The sequence below is a fragment of the Sciurus vulgaris genome (genome assembly GCF_902686455.1).
Source record: "Sciurus vulgaris genome assembly, chromosome: 14".
Lineage (NCBI taxonomy): Eukaryota > Metazoa > Chordata > Mammalia > Rodentia > Sciuridae > Sciurus > Sciurus vulgaris.
The window spans coordinates 37,658,028-37,681,713 of NC_136475.1; positions in this window are offsets into that span (position 1 = coordinate 37,658,028).

The window sequence follows — 23,686 nt, forward strand, 5'->3', positions numbered from 1 at the left end:
TTCCCAGCTAATGAGTTGTTCAGTGCTTTCAGGAAAAAAAAAAGTTCTTCCATAAGGACAATGTATTATCCCATTAAAAAGCATGTAAGAAATTGCTAGAGCTGAGAGAAGCACAAGAATATATACTTTTCATACAGTAAAAGGGTCAGAGTCAAACAAGTGTGTGAAAAGTAAATCTGATCAGTCGGGCAACTGGTATTCTCTTCATGGCTTTTACTCTTTAGAAAAAATATAATATAGTTCTGATATAAGATCCTTCCTTTGGTTGCAGAAGTTTATTTCTCTGATAGTCTTGAAGAATGTATTATTAAAAGGCACCTCCAAAAGTGTTCAGATTCTACTTACTAGTTATGATTCACAAGAACCAGGTGTATGACAGAGAAATGATGTTCTCACTTTCTGTTGGCATGAGGGAACAGTCAATAGTTTAGTTGCTAATATGTCAGGAGGAGAAATGGTAAGAGGGTGGGGAAGGGAGGGAAAGAAGGAAGGGGAAATATGGTCAGAGAGAGAAGAGAGGATAAAACACTGGACAAAGAGAAACGGGATACTGATAAAAAAGAAAGAAGAGGAAAAGTCCAAGGGAAAAGTGTGCCTAGTTAAAACCTAAACTAACTAAAACTTTTGTTAATCTAGGATTTTAACATATTTGTTCAGAAAATGTCCATTTTGTATTTAGCTTTAAGTAGTTGTGCAAGCTAATAAATATTTGCAAGCCTATCCTCCTACACACAAAAGGAGAAGATTATTTCTTAGAGACAGATGTTCTATAAACCAACTCTTTAGATTTATTGATTCCTGTTTGCAAAGCTAATGATATCTGATAATCAGTCCACAAGGTTAATGATTTACTATCGCCATAGTTAGAGAAAAACTTTGTGACCTAAGAAAAATTTTCTCCATCAGGCTAGATATTGATGTTTATATAGATTTAAGTTTACAAATAACTTTGTTCTTAGTTGCTAATTGGTAGTGATTTCCCAGGTGCTAAGTTGAGAGGACCGAAGTCAGGCACAAGCACAACAGAAATAAGTGGCAGTTTTCCATGGGCACAAGAGGAGATCTATCACATATCCTAGGTTTTGGTGACTGGTATTTTAATACTGTGCTATCCCAAAAATGTAGCCATTAACCACAGATGACTGCACTTGAAATAAGGTTAGTACACACTGAGACAAACTACATGAGCAAAATATTCACTAGATTTTTAAAAACTTAGTACCAACAATACATAAAATTTGTGATAAAATTTTTATATTGATTACAGATCAAACACTTCTAAAGATATGACTGTAGAAAATTTTAAACTGTATATACTTGGTGCTTATTATATTTTGTTGTTCAGGGCTTCTCTAGAAATCAACACAAATGATGAGGGTTTTTTTTGTTTGTTTGTTTTAGTTTTTTTTGCAGTGCTGGGTATTGAACTCAGGGCCTTGTGCTTGCAAGGCAAGTACTCTACCAACTGAGCTATACCCCAGCCCAAATGATGAGGGTTTTAGTCAGCTTTTTTCACTTCTGTGACTAAAAGACATGACAAGAACAATTTTAGAGGATGAAAAGTTTATTTAGGGGTTCTGGGTTTCAGAGGTCTCAGACAGTTGGCCCCATTCCTCAGGACTCAAAGTAAGGAATCATGGCAGAAGAGTGTGGGGCTGAGGGAATTGACTCACATGATGATCAGATGGCAGAGTCACTAAGCTTGACTCGCCAAATACATACCCCAGTGGCAGACACCCAGTGACCCACCTCTTTCAGTCATACTCTACCCTACCCACTTTCAGTTACCACTCAGTTAATCCTGATCAGGATTAATTCACTGATTGGGTTAAGGCTCTCGTAACCCACTCATTTTATCTCTGAATGTTCTTGCATTGTTTCACACATGAGCTTTGGGGGGATACCTCACATCCCAACCATAACAATGATCTTGTTAATTACAAATCAAAAACTTTTAAGTCAATATCCTTTCAAATTTTCCTTGATATAAATTGCACTTTATATTATGCTTTGTTGACTTCTTCTATGCTAAAAAGATCAGAGCAGAGGATATAAAAAAGATAACAAAAGCTACCATTTGCTAAGCATTTATGATTTCCCATGAAGTATATACTGTATACTTATTTTATAGATGAGGAAGCTGATGCTTAATGTACTTTAAAAACTCAACAAAGTTGACAATCTGGGAAGAAGTAGCAGTGGTTTAAATCCTGGCAAACTGATTGAAATACAAGTCTATGCTCTCTGTCTCAGGCTTAAAACTTGTGCAATATTTTTAAGATTAACATCAATTCTAGGGAATCCTTAAGTAAAACCTCAAAATTGGCACAGCTAGGTTAATTAGGATTTCCTTCTTGTGGTATGTGGTGTGTGAAGTACTTTAGGATGTCATACTACTCAGAGGAGAAATATGTATCCTCTCAGTGGACTTCCTAGTGACCCCAGGCACTCAACACTTCCTCGTGTCCATTTGTTACTTAAGACAAGAGGAATGGTAGTGATGGAAACTGCTGTGGAGGAAATCAGGGGAAGTATTTCTTACTACCCATCCTGGGGAGGTGTGAGCGTCTGTGTTTATCTCCACAGAAGCGTCACTGATATGGTATCTCATTTGTCAAAGCTGTTGAGGATTGCCTATGATGTGTAATTCATTCCATAGTTTGAAAAATAAGTCTTTTTCTTGTAATATTTCCTTACTAAAACTCATCTTCAACTTTTCCCTTTGCTAAAGTCTGAAAGTTTGTGTCCCCTAACATTCCCATGTTGAAGACTAATCTAAAATATGATAGTACTAAGAGGTGGAGTCTTTGGGAGGTGAGTAGTTCGTGAGAGCTGAACCTTCATGAATGAATTAAAGCCTTCTGGGAGAAGTTCCAGAATACTTCCCCTGATTTCCTTCACAGCAGTTTCCATTACTCTTCTGCTGTAGGGGAATAAAGGAGAAAGGTATTACTTATGATGGACGGCTCTCACAAAATGCCAAATGTACCAGCACCTTGATCTGTGAGAAATAAATGTCATCCGTAAACTATCTAATGTATTATATTTTGTTATCGTAGTTTGAATGGACTAAGACAATCTTGATCCATATCATCATTTTAAATGTAAATTAAATTCCTTTTTAACTGATAAATAGCAAAAAAAAAAAGGTACATATTGGAGCATCATATGATATGTTTAGATACATGCATACTTTGTATATGTTTAAATCAAACATATCTATCTCCTCCAACACTTGTAATTTCTTTATGGTGAAACCATTCAACATCTGTGCGATAACATATCAGAACTTTTTTCTCTTTCTTATCATCTAGATGTGAGGTGTCCCCCCAAAATTCGCGTGAAATATTGCAAGAAAGTTAAGAGGTGAAATGATTGGGTTATGAGAGAGCCTTACCATAATCACTGCATTAAATCTCCTGACAGGGATTAACTGGGTGGTAGCTGAAGGCACCTAGGGTGTGGCTGGAGGAGGTAGGGCTCTGGGGTATGTCTTTGGAATATTTATTTTGTCTCTGAAGAGAAGAGCCTTTCTCTAATTGCAGGCTGCACGTCCTGAGCTGTTTTCTTTTTTCCACACCTTTCTGCCATAATGTTATGCCTCACCTTAGGCCAAGAGCTAATGGAGTTGGATCTCTAAGAACTGAGACCTCTGCAACTATGTGCTCCCAAAAATGTTTCCTCCTCTAAGATTGTTCTTGTCATGTCTTTTGGTCACAGCAGTGAAAAAGCTAAATAAAACACTCCTATACCACTATAACTTTATACCCATTGATGGACATTTCTTCATCCCTCCCATTTTCTTACTCTCCCACACTCTCTGGTAACCTGCATTCTACTCTCAATTTATATTACATTACCTTTTTTATACTCCACCTATCAGTAATACCATGTACTGCTTGTCTTTCTGTGCTCGGCTTATTTCATTTAACATAGTGATCTCAATAATATCCATGTCATCACAAATGACAACATTTTATTCTGTTTTATGGCCAAATAATAATCCACTGTGTACGCACAGCACTGGCTGAATTTTCTCCCCAATCAGTTGACAGATACTTAGGTTTTCCATTTCTTGGCTACTGTGAATAGTAATGGGCATGGTAGTTCAGATTTCTCTTTGACATACTGACTTCATTTCCTTTGGATATTTACCCAATAGTAGGATTGTTGGATCATATGGTAGTTCTGGTTTGAAAACATTGAGGAATCTCCATAAAGTTTCCATAATGTCTGTACTAATTTTCACTCCTAACAATAATGATAATATGTTTTAGTCAGCTTTTACACTGCTGTGCACAAAAGACCTTGTACTAATTTTCACTCCTAACAATAATGATAATATGTTTTAGTCAGCTTTTACACTGCTGTGCACAAAAGACCTGAAAAGAAAAATTTTACTCTGGGTTCAGGATGAGGCAGAACATCATGGAAGAGGAAAGCAGGTCTGGACACAGCCATTAAGAAGCAGAGAGAGAGACTGCAGTCAGGCAGGACAAAATATATAACCCAGAGCCGTGCCCCCAGGGACCTACCTCCTCCTGCCACACCCTACCTGCCTTTGATTACCACTCAGTTAATCACTATCAGAGGATTAATGCACTGATAGAGTTTAAAACTCTCATAACCCCATCATTTCACCTCTAAACCTTCTTGCATTGTCTCACACATGAGCTTTAGGGTAAAACCTCGTATCTACACCATAACACAAGGGATTCCTTTTTCTCCACATCCATACAAGCACTTACTATCTTGCGTCTTTCATTTACTGGAAGAAGGTGATATCTCCTTGTGATTTTCATTTGCATTTTCCTGATGATTCTAGATACTGAACATGTTTTTCATATACTATTGACCATATGTATGTTTTCTGCTTAAAATGACTTGATCTATTGTCCATGTTTCATTCAGGTTTTTATTTATTCTGAATGTTTACTAATTGTCAAATGTTTAGTTTACAAATATTTTCTCCAATTCTGTAGAACGTCTCTTTATTCTGATGATTGCTCACTTAGTTGAGCAGAAGATTTTTAGTTTAATAAAACTGCATTTGTCTATTTTTGGTTTCGTTTCCTACAATTTGGGGGTCTTGTCCAAAAAAGTAATCCTTGTTCATTCTAGTAAACTGGAACATTTTCCAGATGTTTTCTTCTAGTAATTTTATAGTTTCAGGTCTTATATTTAGTTTTTATTATATATAAAGTTGATTTTTGTTACTGCTGAGAGATAGAGATCTAGTTTTCTTCCTCTGCATGTAGCTATCTAGTTTTCCTAACATTCTTTGTTGAAGGGACTGCTCTTTCTCCAGTGCATGTTTTTAGTTCCCATGTTAAAAACTCAGGGGGTTGTAGGTGTGCCTATGCTGTTCTACTGATTTGTGTGTCTGTTTTTATGTTTAAGTCATTCTCTTCTGATTACTATAACTTTGTTTTGAAGTGTGGTTGTGTAATACCTCCTGCTGTTCTTTTTGCTTGAGATTGTGTATTTGGATATTTCTTATTGTTGTTTCATAAAAAATTTAGGACAGATTTTTCTAATTCTCTGAATAATCTCATTATTTTGATAGAGATTGACTAAAGATCACTTTGGGTGGTATGGACATTTTAACAATATTGGTGATTCTGTTCAATGAAGGCAGTATGTCTGTCCACTTTGTTGAATCCACTCCAATCTCTTTCATCACTGTTTAAGTTTTGTATGGTGACCTTTCACCACTTTGGTTAAATTTATTCCTAGGTGTTTTTTTGTTTGGTCATTTGTTTGTTTTTGTAGGCATTGTAATGACATTTACTTGGTTTCTGGTTAAAATAATTGGCTATTGGTGTACTGGAATCTTCTGATTTTTATATGTTATTTTGTATCCTGAAAATTTTCCTACTTTGTTTATTCTAATAGTGTTTAGTGGACCCTTTCTGGTTTTCTATATATGACTTCCTCTTTTCCAAGTTGAGTGCCCTTCTTCCTTTCTCTGACTGGGACTTAACAGTATTGTGTTAACTGAAAATAGTGAAAGTGATCATCCTTGTCTTGCTCTAGGTCATAGAGAGTTTTCAGCCTTTCCCCATCCAGTATAATGTCAGCTATCTCATAGTATAAGTGACCTTTATCATGTTGAAGTATGCTCCCTCTACCCCTAATTCACTCAGTTTTTCTCACGAAAAGATGCTGAGTTTCATCAAATGTCTTTTCTGCATCTGTTGAGATGATCATACGGTTTGTGTCCTTCATTCTGTTTATGTGGTATATCACACTTATTGATTTGCTTTTGTTGAACCATCCTTGCATACCTGAAATGAATCCCACTTGGTTTTATTTAAGCACATTTTATTGAGCATAATATCTTGAGAGTATGTTAAAAAACATAAACATCAATCATTTATGCACATTTTCACTACGGTATTCTTCAGGATCTTTAAAATATATTACTATTAGCATGTTGGGAGGTCCCTTTTTTTTTTTTTTAATAAAGGCAAGGGGATGAGAGTTCAGAATAGGCAAACATTTTGTCATATCTTAGTGTGATAAATCATCCTCAAATTTCTTCCTTTGTCTGCCTGTCTCCATGTTCTCTCTCTCTCTCTCTCTCTCTCTCTCTCTCTCTCTCTCTCTCTCTCTCTCTTTCTCTCTCCTTTCCTTCTCTCTGTCTCAAATATGCACACACACATACATGTACACACACTGGTGTTCATTCAATTTGAGTATCCTTCTTTTCCTTGCCTTTTACTTATTGGGAAATGGTGGACATGTGCAGAGGAGCTCAGTATTCAAACCCTTTTAGATAATAGCACATGTATGTCAAAGTCATAATCATTTAAACCCTATAGGAAATTGTGTTAAATTCACTCCACTCAGACATGATATATGGAAATCAACCAGTCATCTTTTCAAATTATTGGAAAATTATTCACTGCAATAAAATATTATCCAGTATAAAATTAGTAATCTATTTTAACCCTTTCACTAACTTGAAAGTTAATTTCAGGTAAGGAAGGAAGGACACAGCGTCTGAGCTCTAGGTGGGTCTCTGATTGGGTCCTTTATGTAGTGCTCAGTGGGCAGCTGGTCTGCAGCTGGTGATGGAGCACTCTGCCCACGTGAACCTGCCGGATGTCGCTTGGCTGTGGTAGGCAGCAGGTGGGCACTGGGTTTGCCCTGCAGTGGGGCTCTCGGCGGCCTACGACCTCCTGGGGCTCCTTCCTGGACAGCCAGGCTCAGGACACGCCTGTGGAGGAAGGCAAGGAGGTATGACAGCACCCCAGCTGTCAGACTGCCATCCTAGCCAGCCATTAGTCCACTTGTCAGCACGTGCTTGACAACCATTGGCTTAATCTGTAGCCCTCGAATTTTAACTACTCAGCAATTGGCATGATCGTCCTTAGCCTGGGAAATTCAACTACTTAAGCGAAGCCCCCACCCCCACCCCCGCACTCCCCATGCTCTCTCTCTCTCTTCAGGGCAGACACTCTCTGCCTGCCTAATAAAATCTCTTGTGCTCTTGTGTGAGTTCCCACAACCGGAGTGGTTTGTCTGGGCGCCTTTTCACTTTTCACTTCTGATAGAGATAATTGTTGTCACTCCAGAGACAGGCAACTGCAGGCCATCACTGTAGCCATCATTGCAGGTTAGATGCTACTCTTTAGAGCAAGGGATCTCTTTAGAGCAAGGTACAGACCCTCCTTCCAGAAGAATATCAAAAGAGTTGATGGGTACCACTGCAGTAGGACTATACGTCAAAAAGCTGTGAACACACAGGGCGTTTATACTTAGAAAACCCAAACATTGGTCTTGGAATATAAATAATATAAATGCTACATATATTGACTCTTCTATCCATGGTAATTTGGGTTTAAGTTTTAAATATGTGCATGTCATACAACCCTAACATGTTGATCTTGATCAATAGATATAAGCGAATGTTATGTATTGGTACTGATAGATGCTATGACTGGAACTGGATTTTGGAGTCATAATTAATAAAGAATATTCTAAAATATGAGGATCTTAAGTTTCCCCTCTAATAAAGTTCTTTTCTAGTCTTTGTCTTTTCTTTTCGCCACTTATGCTTTCTTTTCCATTTTTGAATATATCTCTTTGAAGTATTTAGTCTCTAATTTTCCTTGTGCAACTTTTTTTGTATATCATTGTCACTTAGGTTAGCCCTGAAAAAATGCAAACTAAATAAAAGTAAATACATATGATAAAGGCTATGAAATTTATAATTCCAATAGTTTGCATAAAATTATATTTTGAAAATGTGGGCTATTTGAAAATGTGAGATAGCTCTATTCTTTAATGATATTTTTATTCCTCAGTTGTCATTACTGAAGATATTTTTGTTGATTTAGGTTGTTATAGATTTCTTATATAACTCCTTAAACCTCAGTCTTCAGTACCTAGATGGCTGGAGAGTTCCACCTTAGAAAAACCAATCTCATTCTCTGTGGAACTGAAGTACATTTGGATCCTGTTTGACTGTTAACTGGAGTTTTCAAAGGAAGTATAATCTAGCTGGAATTGACAGTTGTCTATGTATGTAGTTTGAAGGATAAAAGGAGAGACACCTCTAGCAAACAAAAAAGAAAACACACACACACACTACACACAGAGGTCGTCACACACAGGAAAACCTGCGCACACACACACACACACACACACACACACACAGAGTTTCATTTTTCTGAGGAATCGTACCATCAGTGACTTGGCGCAACTTATACTTTGTATTAAGTGTGACTCTCTGTGACTCCTATTTTGAACTAAAGAAAAAATCATTTCACAACTGGTGCGAGTTCACTGTTTTCCTCAGAAAAATATGATTCTAAACTGGATGAAAGTATCAGCACATCCCAGGGGAGGGAAGAAATAGAATCCAATTTGGGGACCAAAAGGATGTTCCAGATCATTAGACACAATTCTCTCAATTTTACAGACAAGGCAAATAATGATGAAAGAAAAGATGATTTTCTCTAGCTCATATATTTGCCCTGCCATATGCCCAGCATACATTGCTTTCTTGGGAAAGTTCCCATCCTTTACCATCCTAGGTGGCTATCAGCTTCACCGTTGTCCCTGCCCGCACCCATGCCAGTGTTTTAGCAGATCTTTCTAAAATCTCAATTTACAGCCAAGAAGAGAACACATCTTTTAAATTTTTTTCCTGTAATTTCCATTGATCAAGTGCTTGCACTCCCCTTTGAATAGACTGATTTATTCCTAAACACTATCATTGCTGTTTTCCTTTCATGTAACCTATTTTTAATCTTCAAAGCACCCTGGTCTTATATTCAATTTCTTGGTAAATAGGAAACAGTGACTGCCCAGAGGTTCCTACCCCTGCTACCTTATTCCCTAGCACCTGAAGAATTGTTATGGCTGCTTTCTTTTTTACCTTTCATCTCTGCTGAAAGTGAGAAAGTAAGATGAGAAACAAAGTGGAGGTTTCATCGTAGGCCCCACTTCAGAAGTCTTGATCATAAAAGAAGGTGGGAGCCACGAAAGTTGGCTTTCTCTTCTTGCATACAATTAACTTGGCATTAAGTAATTTACTCTTTAATTATTATGGAACCTGAAAGTGTCTAAAACTAGGAATACTTCTAACTGATTACCAATTATGAATGGATTCAATCTGAGTTTGATTTCACCTAAAAAACCTGTATCAGTCGGGCACAGTGGTGCACAGTGGTGCACGCCTATAATCCCAGTGACTCCTGGGATCAGGAGTTCAAAGCCAGTCTCAGTAATAGCGAGGCGCTAAGAAACTCAGTGAGACCTTGTCGCTAAATAAAATACAAAATAGGGTTGGGGATGTGGCTTAATGGTTGAGAGTCCCCAAGTTCAAACCCAAGTACCCCTCCCCGCAAAATACCCCCAGAAAACCTGTATCAATTTCATACCAGGGATCACGTATAATAGTGGAAACAAAGACTAGGGAGAAGAAACAAAATATCCAATGTCTTCTGTAAAACCAAATGGCCTAAACTGTAACCCAAATATGAAAAAAATATTTAGCAGATAAAAGATTTTTTTGCATTTTATGAATAATATGTAAAACTAGAACTAGTGAGAAAGTTTTAAGCAATAAGTATAAAATTTATGAAATTTCAGAGAAAGAAGTCAAACTGTATGTTTTTTCTGTGGTTTTAATTTAATTAATTAAATTTCCTTCTGACTTAGACATCACCCTGTTCTTTCTAAAACACATGCACACACACACACACAATCTTTATAAATAGAACCAAACTGACCATTCTACCACAGGTCAATTCACATGAGAGACTTGTTTACAAGAATGTTTACAATCCAGCAAGTGGCCAGACAATTTCATTGAAAATGAAATACAGTCAAACCATTTATATAGGTGAATTGACCTTTACCTTTTCTTCCCAAAGATCCTTATATTGTTCATGAAGATTCCTGCTCTTCTTGCAGAAAGTACATGGTAATTAAGGCACCTTGGACTCACCACAGAATTTACCTTCCCTGTCTTCTTACCTATAGAAATCAAAATTGGATTAGATTCATTTGCAGTGTCCTGGGTAAACCATAAAAGACTAATCTAAACTTGCAAACCTGTTCATGCTTCTGGGGTTTGAGGATCTGCAAACATAGAGAACAAAAGGCACATGAGAAAAATATCAAAGGAAGGAGTGTACACAGCTTCACAGTGCCTCTCTGGACCCCCACAGATGTACAATCAATACAGTTAGATAGAGGAATAAATTCTGGCATTCCACTGCACAGTAGGATACCTATAGTTAAAAATAATGCATTATATATTTCAAAAGAGCTAGGATAGAGGATTTTGAATGTTTTCAGTACAATGAAATGATAAATGTTTAAGGGAATGAATATGTTAATTTTCCTCATTTGATCATTAGAAAATTAATATATATATAGAAACATCACCTTGTATACCATAAATGAGTACAAACATATGTCAATCAAAAATAAAAGTAATACAAGTAAAGATTTTATTCACTGATGTCCATGTAGAATAAGAAGCTCACTAGTGGGGATGAGCAAAGAAACCATGGGCTCTCTGTTTGCATGATCTGTTGGAATGGGAGGCAGGGGCATACCAGTTCCCAGGGAACTACCATGGACTCGCGAAGGCAATTTTTTTAGGTTGTTAAACTTGGAAACATTTATGCTGAGATTCAAAGACAGTTTTAAATATTCAAAGAAGATTCAAGAATTTATACCTCCCAAACCATTATCCATATATAGATTAAGGATATAAATGGTTGGAAGTTGGAGATTTGAAGTGGACTTATCCTACCTTCAACTGAAACATTGCAAAAGGGAACTTTAAGCACCATCTTGTATAAATATTCATTTCATCTTTTTAAGGAAGCTATTTAATATTTAAACTGCTAAAACATTTTTTAAAGTATACATGAAAGTATCAGACAGACAGACAGACAGACACACACACACACACACACACACACACACACACACACACACACACAAAGAGGACACCAGTTTAAATACCTATAAAATTCAAAAGAATATTCCAAAGCTAGATTATTAATATTAATTTCCTAGAAACTAGTTTAACTAAGACTATTCCTGCTCTCTATTGGAGGATATAGGCATAGTTAGTTTACTTCCCACATGGAAAGAAATATCAGGTTAAGAAAGGAGGATGCTGACCATTTGATCCCTTACTGAAATTTGTCTTCTCTGAATTATTAGGATTTTTGCTAGGCAATGAAGAGATTTATATTTTAAGTCAACTTGTAAGTTTGGATTATTCTGAGGACACAATTTATTTGATAATTTGAGAGTGGTTTATATCTTAAAGTAACCAGTATTACAAGATTTATCTAAGCATGAGCATTAAAACATGTGTCTTACCAATTTTATCCAGGAAATGAGAAAAATCTAGTGCTCCTGACCATAGTCAAAAAGATGGAAGGAAGCCATAATACATTCCCATGGTCATATTCCATAAGTTGAGCTGTTTAAATGTAATAGTTACATATTTATTACATGATTAAACCTATACCAACTTGGCCAAAGCATAACACATTTAGTATAATAGATTTACTGAAGATTCTCAACTCATCACAGGTTTAAATAAAAAAATCATTTTATTTTTCTAACTACTTGGCAAGTCTCCTATATAAACCCTCTCTGCATTGATTTTTAAAAATAATTTTTTTGCTAGATTTCATGCCAGTCACTTGAGATTATTCAAACCATGTCATTTCAGTTTTAAAATCCACTCTTATTCATTTGTCAATCTCATTGAAAGCAATTCTTCCTGCCTTCCATTTCAGGCTAAACAGAGCTGCAACTTTAGCATCTTGCAGTCTTAAGAGAACGTTGGAATGGGGAAGAATAATTTCATATTCCTTGACCTATTCTCTTTCCTTTACTTTTTCTTTGCGATTGCACAAGGAACAGAAAGATTGAAACAGGTGTCTAAATAACTGGACTTATTTCCCTGTCTAAAAAAACTAATTGAACATATTGCATAATGACAGGGTACTAGTGAGTTGTTTTGAGGGACCTATGGTTCCAGCTTTCAGGCCTCAAAGATTTAATTTCTTTTTGTCCTCCTGTTTTTCTCAGTCTATTCATAAACATAAAAAGAATTCATAACATCAAAATTTTGTATCAGTCATATTCCCAGCATAGAGTCATGGAAAATTAATGAGTTATTTACATACCTCTGTGTTGTGTCAGTGTGCCAAAAAGTGATGGTGACCCACCCAGAGAATAATTGTATCTGGAAACTGTTACTACTCCTAGTGCTGCAGAACAAGATGAAGAAATAGAGTTAACGAATTTCAGTGAAAGTCAGAGTTGTGCAGTTTGAATTATCTAGGAGGGTCTTGGCTTTAGTCATTGAAGAAAGGCTCCTGAATAGATGAGGCTTAGAGACAGGATTGCAGTTGCTGGCAAAGCAGGTATTGCAGACATTTCTCTCCTCCACTTTCCTACACCCTACAAATGCTTCTTAAGGGAGAATCCCATGTGGATACCAGGGGGTTAGAACCTGAACAAAGCAGTACAGCATAATTTAAAAATGAATCTGGAGCAGTGAACAGAGGCTATATAGCTCTTCATTTTTTGCACGTATATTTTATTCATTTATTCGCTGGGTAGTTTTAATGTTCTTACTTTAATGTTTGCTCATATATTAAAAGAAGGTGGATCAAGTCCAGCTTCTTCAAATGATGTGCAATTGACAATGAAAGAAATCTTTATTTAAGCCACATCAAAGAGCAACTGCACTTTCCCCCACCGCTATAGTCTCTCTTACTTCCTTCATCTCCACATGCATCAGAAGTCTCAGACACTCTGAAAGTCCACAGGTGCAATGCTAGCAGAGAAGGACACTGAAAAGTTCCTAAATTATCATCACAAACAATTATGCCCTCTATGGGGGAGGAAGACCCCTGCCATTTCCTATTCCAAATGGGGCATAATAGGAGGAATAACCTTCCTTTAGGAATCAGTATACTCACAAATATTTGACTGACTTCGAGCACGTTCCTGATATTGGTTGAGGGATAAAGGGGTGGGATGAATGGTAGCACATTTTTCTTTTCTAAACTGGGACCACTCAGTGAATACTGAAAAATTTTTCACCCTTGAGGATGATTCTCCATGTTCAAAGTATGGGGAACTTAGTATCCTGTTTATCATGTGAAATTTTTAGGCATCAGAGAAAGAAAATATTCTATAAAATGCAACAGATCTATTTTGTATTACTTCAGTAGACATTTGATTAAAATCTATAGGTCAATGTTCTCAAAATAGTAGGGCAGATGAAAAGAGAAAGAGGTTGGTAAACTTAGAGCTTTGGATGAAACTGACCTTTTGTGCAATCTGTGGTACAACATGACTCTATTGCTGTTTCTGTAATCATATAATGTTAAGAATTTGAGTACTTTTAGAGACACTCTAGAATAATTTTTTTATCCTTTATATTATTTTTATTTACTCCAAAATGTATTCAAATTTGTACAAATAAATATACATACAGAAATTTGTATATATGTCTGCACAAAAGGACAACCACTTTCAAAGCTGCTATGTAGTTTTCTAGAATATATCCCAATTTACTTAACCAGCCTTCGATTGATGGGCATTTATATTTCCAATCATCTGTTTTGTACACATATAATGTAACAATAAGATGAATTCTTTAAAGTAGAAAATAATTTTTCAATTATGATAGATACTGTAGAATTGCCCCTATGTTAGCTTTCTGATACTCTTTTTTTTTGGTGGTGCTGGGGATTTGAACCCAGGGCCTTGTGCTTGCAAGGTAAGCACTCTACCAACTGAGCTATATCCCCAGCCCTGATACTCTTAACAAATACCTGGATAATACATTTATAAAGAGAAAATGTTTATTTTGGCTCACGGTATTAGAGGTCCGTATGGCAATGGTGGGGAGCAAAACTGCTCACCTCATGGCCATGAAGTGAAAAAGAGAAAGAAGAGAGGACTTGGCCCCACTATCCCCATCAAGGACATACCTCCAGATCTTCCCATTTCTACAAGGCCCAGCCTATGGCCATCACCATTCTATGTTCTACTTCTGTAGAGAATATTCTTAATATTTTATATAAGTGAGATCATGAAGTATATGTCTTACTGTGGCTTATTTTACTTAGAAGAATGATTTCTAGTTTCATCCATGTCTTTACAAGTGACAGTATGTCCTTATTTTAAAGGCAGAATAGTATTTCACTGTATATATTCACATTTTCCTCATCTATTCATCTGCTGATGGACTTTTAGATAAGTTCCATATCTTGACTATTGTGAATAATGTTGCAGTGAACATGAAGTGTAGATAATTCTTCAAGGTACTAATTTCATTTTCTATAGATATGGATCCAGAAGTAGGATTACTGGATATTGGGTAGTATTATATTTTTGTTGTTGTTATTGTTTGTTTGTTTTTTTTTTGTTGTTGTTGTTTTTTGAGAAATGGGGATTGAACTCATTGGCACTCGATCACTGAGTCACATCCCCAGCCCCATTTTATATTTTACGTAGTGACAGGATCTCACTGAGTTGCTTAGGACTTCACTGTTGCTGAGGCTGGCTTTGAACTTGTGATCCTCCTGCCTCAACCTCCTGAGTCACTGGGATTACAGGCATGTGCCACCATGCACTGCTCAGGTAGTCCTATTTTTAGTAATTTAAGAAAGCTCTAAATTTTTCCCATGATTGTACTAATTTTCATTCTCACTAACAGTGACCAAGGGATTCTTGTTCTGTACCTCCTTGCCAACACTTGGTATCTTTCATAACTTATTTTTTTGATAAAAGGTATAGGATGATATCTCATTGTGATTTTATTCTGCATTTCTCTGATGATCAACTCAAGTACCTATTTGACATAATATATTTTCTTTTTTTTAACTATTTTTTTAAATTTATTTTTATTGTAAACAAATGGGATACATGTTGTTTCTGTTTGTACATGGAGCAACAGCATACCATTTGCATATTCATACATTTACATAGAGTAATGATGTTTGATTCATTCCGTTATTTTTTTCCTTCTCCCCCACCCCTCCCACATCTCTTTTTCCTCTATACAGTCCCTCCTTCCTCCATTCTTGCCCCCCTCCCACCCCCCATTACATGTCATCATCCGCTTATCAGTGAGATCATTCATCTTTTGGATTTTTTAGATTGGCTTATCTCACTTAACTTGATATTCTCCAATTTCATCCATTTGCCTGCAAATGCCATAATTTTATTATTCTTTATAGCTGAGTAATATTCCATTGTATATATATATATATATACCACAGTTTCTTTATTCATTCATCAATTGAAGGATATCTAGGTTGGTTCCATAGTCTAGCTATTATGAATTGAGCAGCTATGAATATTGATGTGGCTGTATCTCTGTAGCATGCTGATTTTAAGTCCTTTGGGTATAGGCCAAGGAGTGGGATAGCTGGGTCAAATGGTAGGTCCATTCCAAGTTTTCTAAGGAATCTCCACACTGCTTTCCAGAGTGGCTACACTAATTTGCAGCCCCACCAGCAATGTATGAGTGTACCTTTTTCCCCAGATCCTCTCCAACACCTATTGTTGCTTGTATTCTTGATAATTGTCATTCTAGTTGGGGTGAGATGGAATCTTAGGGTAGTTTTGATTTGCATTTCTCTTATTACTAAAGATGGTGAACATTTTTTCATAAGTTTTTTGATTGCTTGTAGATCTTCTGTGAAGGGTCTGTTCATATCCTTAGCCCATTTGTCGATTGGGTTATTTGTATTCTTGGTGTAGAGTTTTTTGAGTTCTTTATATATTCTGGAAATTAGTGCTCTATCTGAAGTGTGAGTGGCAAAGATATTCTCCCACTCTGTAGGCTCTCTCTTCACATTACTGATAGTTTCCTTTGCTGAGAGGAAGCTCTTTAGTTTGAATCTATCCCAGTTATTGATTCTTGCTTTTATTTCTTGTGCTATGGGAGTCCTTTTAAGGAAGTCTGATCCTAAGCCAACAAGGTGAAGATTTGGACCTACTTTTCCTTGTGTAAGATGCAGGGTCTCTGGTCTGATTTCAAGGTCCTTGATCCATTGTGAGTTGAGTTTTGTGCAAGGTGAGAGATAGGGGTTTAGTTTCATTCTGTTGCATATGGATTTCCAATTTTCCCAGCGCCATTTGTTGAAGAGGCTATCTTTTCTCCATTGCATATTTTTGGCACCTTTGTCTAATATTAGAAAATTGTATTTATTTGGGTTTGTGTCCGTGTCCTCTATTTTGTACCATTGATCTACCTGTCTATTTTGGTGCCAATACCATGCCGTTTTTGTTACTATTGCTTTGTAGTATAGTTGAAGTTCTGGTATTGCGATACCCCCTGTTTGATTCTTCCTGCTAAGGATTGCTTTAGGTATTCTGGGTTTCTTATTCTTCCAGATGAATTTCATGATTGCTTGCTCTATTTCTGTAAGGTACATCATTGGGATTTTAATTGGATTTGCATTGAATCTGTATAGCACTTTTGGTAGTATGGCCATTTTGACAATATTAATTCTGCCTATACAAGAACTTGTGACATCTTTCCATCTTCTAAGGTCTTTCTTAATTTCTTTCTTCAATGTTTTGTAATTGTCATTGTAGAGATCTTTTACCTCTTTGGTTAGATTGATGCCCAAGTATTTTGTTTTATTTATTTTTTTTTTTTTTGAGGCTATTGCAAATGGAATTGTTTTCCTCATTTCCCTTTCAGCTGTTTCGTCGCTTGCGTATAAAAATACTTTAGATTTATGCGTGTTGATTTTATAGCCTGCTATTTTGCTGAATTCATTGATGAGGTCCTGAAGTTTTCTGGAGGAGGTGTTTGGATCCTCTAAATATAGAATCATTTCATGTTGGGGGCTGTGCCATGTTGGCAGCGCCAGGATGGCGCCTGATCACGTCAGCAGCGAGGAGGTTGATTGACATAAGCACACTCAGGTGATTTTCTTGTCCACGCACACAATGTATGCACATGTGTTCTCGAGCACTAATTGCCTGCTCCGAGCATCTCGCCTAATCTTTGCGTGGGAGGCGTGGCCATGCTCTCCGCCTCCTGGAGGTGATATAAGCTTAGGTGGAGCGAGACAGAGAGACAGCAGCCATTAGAAGCATCCAGAGGGAAAAACACAGACAGCAGCCATTAGCAGAAGAGAAGCAGTAGCAGAAGACACGCAGTGCAGCAGTAGCCAGAGAAGACACGCCACAGCAGCCATTAGCAAAAAAGCCAGAAGAAAGAACACAGCAGCGAGTAGGGGCAGAGGCGGAAGGTAGATCGCGGAATGGAGAACTGAGACGCATCACTAGGGCACCTTGGGTGGACGTACCCATAGTTCACAGGATGCAGGACTTTAAGGCATAGCAAATCTCTTCCTCTAAGCTCTAAGCAAAGTCTGTCCTTCTCTCAAGGTCTCTCTTAAGCAAAGTCTTTCTCTCTGATAAGCAAAGTCTCTCTCTCTCTCCTCTCAAAGCAAGTAAACCTCATTTCCTCTATCCTCTATAAATAAGAAAGCAGTGCACTAAAGAGAAAGATAGAAGTGCCTCAGTTTCCACTCCACCACCCATAAGACCCGTGCAAGTTGTTGCTGCAGGCGGTGACAAATATCCATGGATTTTGGAACCACAAAGAGCCAGCGACAATGTCATCCGCAAATAGTGACTGCTTAAGTTCCTCTTTTCCTATTCGTATCCCTTTAATTTCTTTAATCTGCCTAATTGCTCTGGCTAGAGTTTCGAGGACAATGTTGAATAGAAGTGGTGAAAGAGGACATCCCTGTCTTGTTTCCGTTTTTAAAGGGAATGGTTTCAGTTTTTCTCCATTAAGAATGATGTTGGCCATGGGCTTAGCATAAATAGCCTTTACAATATTCAGGTATGTTCCTACTATCCCTATTTTTTCTAGTGTTTGACCATGAAGGGGTGTTGTAGAATAAATAATTTTTGAGAGAGAATTTTAGATAGGGAATTAAAAGTTATGTATATGAAATTTCTGATTAATGTAGATCCTTCATTTATAGTAAATAATTTATGCCTGTTTCTTATGTTTGTGCCTTATACACACAAGCACATCACCAAGTCCTTGAAGAAAAAGTATCACTGTTTTTGTACTTTTCACCAACCTTAGTCTCATTCTGGAGAGCATAATAAGAACTCAATAAAAGCTGACCACACATATTTAGTAAGCATTGAGTAAATTAATAATTACTCCAATTTATAAGTCTTTGTAGTTGTTTCTTTAATATTAAATGATCTTTGCCTCATCTTGTTTTACCTGGTTGAAGCATATTTGATCTTAGCATAGGGTCTTGGAACATTCATGTATTATATATAATGTTGTATATTTGTCTTTTGAAAGAGGAAGGAATTTGTGACTTCACATGCTTTGCTTTGTAATGATATGTCCAGCAAAATAACCCAAAATATACCAAGACTTAATTTTCAAAAAAGTGTATATATATATATATATATATATATTTATAGATGTGTATACGATATATAGCTATATTTATGTATATACAATATATATTTAAATATACATAAATATATTATATATTATATAAAAATTTATATAACTATATATAAATAAACATATATGTAAAGAATATATACTTTTTTTACTTATTTGGTACTGGGGATTTAACCAAGGGGCACTTTACCACTGAGCTATATGCACAACCCTTTTTATTATTATTATCATCATTTTGTAAATTTTAAGACAGGGTTTCACTAACTTGCCAAGGGCCTCACTAAGTTGCTGAGGCTGATCTTAAACTTGTGATCCTTCTGTCTCAGTCTCCCAAGATCCTGGGATTATAAACATATGCCACTGTACCTGGCTAAGAATAAATATTGAGGAGGGGGAACTGTACAAAAATTGAGAAACTTAAACTCTGGATTCCATGCCGATAGGGCAAATAAATATCTGCCATTTTTTAATAGTTTTTGTTAAATGATAGCAACTCTCTTGCTGATAATTTAGTCCTTCCAACCTATGTCTTCCTGTCTCAGGGCACTGATAAGAGATTTATTTTGATTGGCTGGTAGCTGGACAGGCCATTTTCATGCTTTTACACTTTAAACTTGCTCACACAGAGCCTAGCTCAATCAGGTGATCCAAATTGAATATTTGCAAAACCCAAAGCCTCAAGAAAGAAAAAAGATATCTCTCTAAGGGAAAGAATAGGTGAATCAATAAGTTCTTCACTGACATAACCCATAGGAATCAGTGTGATAGACATTTCAGGTTCTAGGTCAGCTTACTTTAGTAGCATACTGCCTTCTTCAACTCCTTTTTCCTTAATTGTGACATGAATATGGATAACCTATTTAATGTACCTGCCTCAGCTTACCCTCTGGAAAAGAGATAATACCATTATATTTTAATTTGTTCTTTTTAAGTTTCTAAAAGTCAGTATACGGGAAGGATTTTAAATAGTGTTCTCAAATAGAAAATGCTCATTAAATTTTTAAAATAATCAGATGTATAAGTAATAAAATCTCAAGTTTTTCTTAAAATAAAATAATATATAAATGGCCTCATCAGGAGGAGAAAATGGTGGAGTGGATCTAGGCAGCATACCCCAATGCCTCCTCAGTTCAGAAAGGAAACAGTGAAAGAACAGCAGACAGAGACAGAGATGTGGATGACCAATACATACTCTAAAACTCAATGTCGGACAGTTTAAGACTTGAAGAGGCTTAGAGTTTGGTTACTGAACAGAAAATAAGTACAGAATTTTTCGACCCCAGAACCTGGCCAGAGTAGTGTGCCTTTGTGTGTGGGGGGCAGTAACAATAAGAGAAAGAAGGAAAGAAAAATCCCAGAAGTCCATTTCCTTAACAATAGGCAAACCAAGTCAAAATGCAACAGGAACAACAAAATCAGTGAAGGATATCAAGCAGTTTAACCCAAACTATGGTCTGAAAGCCACAAGCCATGACAGTTCTTTTATAGAGGATACAGCTAGCCAGCTACCCTAGAAGAAATTAATTCAGTACAGTTTCTCCCACCTTCAAGTAGTAACAAATCAAACCAGAAGAAATACCTCTGAAAGGGGATATCTCAATAATCCATCTAAGTGGGACTTATAGAAAGATCATTGCTAGCAGAAAGTTACTGAAACCTCCTCCCCGTCACCATAGACAGGTGGAGTGAAGTGGAACAGACCCAAGAGTCAATCACTCCAGGGAAGTGCTGGCCCTGATCCAATGTTCAACACAACCTCTGAAGGAGATCAGGCAAAGACAGGAGTGGATGCCCACAAAGCAGTCACAGGCACAGGCAGTGAGAGCTCAGATGTGGGGACGGAGGGCATCAAACCCTATCTTAGTCAACAGAGAGGAGCAACATACATGGGCCACAAATGCAGGCAGTGAGAACTCAGATGCAGACAGCCACCAGGCTCTGTGACACTCTATGGAAGGTAGTGACTGTACAGTATCCCACAGTAGTCAGAGCAACATCCCTGAGCCTTACATCCTATGCTTCTGCACTGAAAAGAAACAGCTAACAGATGCAACACAACCCCTTCTGAGTATGCAGCCTCAGGTACGTGACCTGACAAACAAGAACCAGCTTGTGAGAAATTCATGGCAACCAGGGAAGTTGCCCCTGTACTGTATTACCTCTAGAAGAATCCAAAGTTGAAAAGTGATTGTTATCTTCTAAGGGTCTCAAATACTGATGAAATCTAAACCAGGAAGACTAAATAAGAATTTTCTCCACCTTAGCATGGATTAGTAGAAATAGCTCCAACCTCCATTCATTCTGATCTTAAATGTATTATTATTCATTCTGATTCGAGTTATTTCCCTAGTATTTGATATTGTGTCCTTATCCCATCTGATTATATTTTGTCTAATATTTTAAAGCATTAATAAACAGGCAAAGGAAAAGAAGAAATATGAATGGTCCAGAAATATATGAAAAAATGTTCAACATCTCTAGCAATCAGGGAAATGCAATTCAAAACCACACTGTGATTTTATCTCACTCCAGTCATAATGGCAATTATCAAGAATATAAATCATAAAAAATGCTGGTGAGGATGTGGGGGGCAAAGGTACACTCATGTATTGTTAATGGAATGCAAATTATTACAACTACTTTGGAGATTCCTCATAAAGCCAGGAATAAATAAAGATAGGCATAAAACCAACATACGACCCAGCTATTCCATTCCTTGATACTTATCCAAAAGAATGAAAATCACCAAGCGTAGTGATACAGCCACATCAATGATTATAACAGCACAAACCACTATGGCGAGGTTATGAAACCAGCTTGGGTGCCAGTCATTAGCCCACGAATAGATGAATGAATAAAGAAAATGCTTATATACACGATGCGAGTTTAGTTAGCCATTAAGAAGAATGAAATTACGTTGTTTGCTGATAAATGGATGGAACTAAAGACCATCATGTTAAGTGAAATCAGCCAGGCTAGAAAGTCAAGGATCAATGCTTTTCTCATATGCATAAGCTAGATCAAAATAAGGGGAAAAGGGTGGGGGAGTCCCATGAAAATTAAAGAGAGATCAGTGAAGTAAAGGAAGGGTTTAAGAGGGAGGGAGGAGGTATGGAAAATGGGAGGAGTTGTAGAATGAAATTGACCTGACTGTCCTGTGTACATATATGAGTAAACCACAATGAATTTCACCTTAATGTATATTTATAAGGCACTAATTAAAAATACCTATGGGTAAGTACAAGAAAAACGAAGGGAAGAGGGGGAAGGAGGAGAAGAGAGAAAAAGGAAGTAGAAAGGACTGAATTTGAGCAAATTAAATTCCATGCTTGTATAATTAGCTTACAGTGAATCCCAATAATATATGTATTGATAATGCAGTAATAAAAATATAAAAAAGAAATAGTCTCACCACACTTAATCACACGACTGACTTGAACATTTGTGTTAGTTTGCAGCAGTGGCTTATGCACATGAGAACTGAATAGAGCTGGGTCCATGTTTCAGAACTTGGTCTGAGTACTTAGATGATTTTGGTATTTGTCCTTTGACATTTACTCTCAAGCTTGTCTCCTGTAGACATCTACATATGTGTAATGGGTTTCTATAATGAATGTGTTCTATAATGACTGCATTTGATTTGATGAATTCAGTAAAGTAATTGCTTTCCAGACTCATTTATTGAAGTTGCTTGCTTCTCTTCAATTCTTGAGTCACATTGAGAGTCTTCTACATGCCAGGCAGTGTGTGGTTGTTTCTCACCCTTAGAGCACTAGCTGGTGTCATTTTGATCTCTTGGGACTTTCTCCTCTGAATGAATGGGGCGTTTGTCCCTTCTTTTCTTCTCCTTCTCTCCCTCCCTCCCTCTCTCTGTTTTCCTTTCCAGTATTGCTTTCATTAGCAGACTGTGCAAAAGGAACGTGTCCTTTCTCTTTTGTTTCTTTTCTGACAAATCAAAATATAATATTATTTATTTATTTATTTATTTTTTTTATTGTAAACAAATGGGATACATGTTGTTTCTCTGTTTGTACATGGTGTACAGGCATACCATTTGTGTAATCATAAATTTACATAGAGCAATGTTGTTTGATTCATTCTGTTATTTTTTCCCTTCCCCCCACCCCTCCCAACCTAGATGCCCTTCAATTGATGAGTGGATAAAGAAACTGTGGTATATATATACTATGGAATATTACTCAGCCATAAAGAATGATAAAATTATGACATTTGCAGGCAAATGGATGAAATTGGAGAATATCATGCTAAGTGAGATAAGCCAATCTCAAAAAGCCAAAGGACGAATGATATCGCTAATAAGTGGAGGATGACACATAATGGGGGGGAGGGAAGGGTTAGAGTTAGGGTTAGGGAGGGGGGCAAGTATGGAGGAAGGAACTACTGTATAGAGGGTAATATTATTTAAGTTCCAGAATTTTCTCATACACAACTAGTGGATTCTTCCACATAATCTCACCTTTTCAATAAATTCTAGGACTTCCTGGACTTATTTACAGACTTCTCTCCAAAATGTAATTATAAGAAAAACCTGGCATCAACCCCTCTCTTCAAACGTACATCTTTCTCTTTTGGTTTTGGTTTTGGAATATCTGCCCTTTTTAAGCTATTGTAAAGCTGGTCTTGGGCAAAAAATAAATAAATAAATAAATAAATAAAATTGTTTATGGAAGAGAATCTTAATGCTGTCTC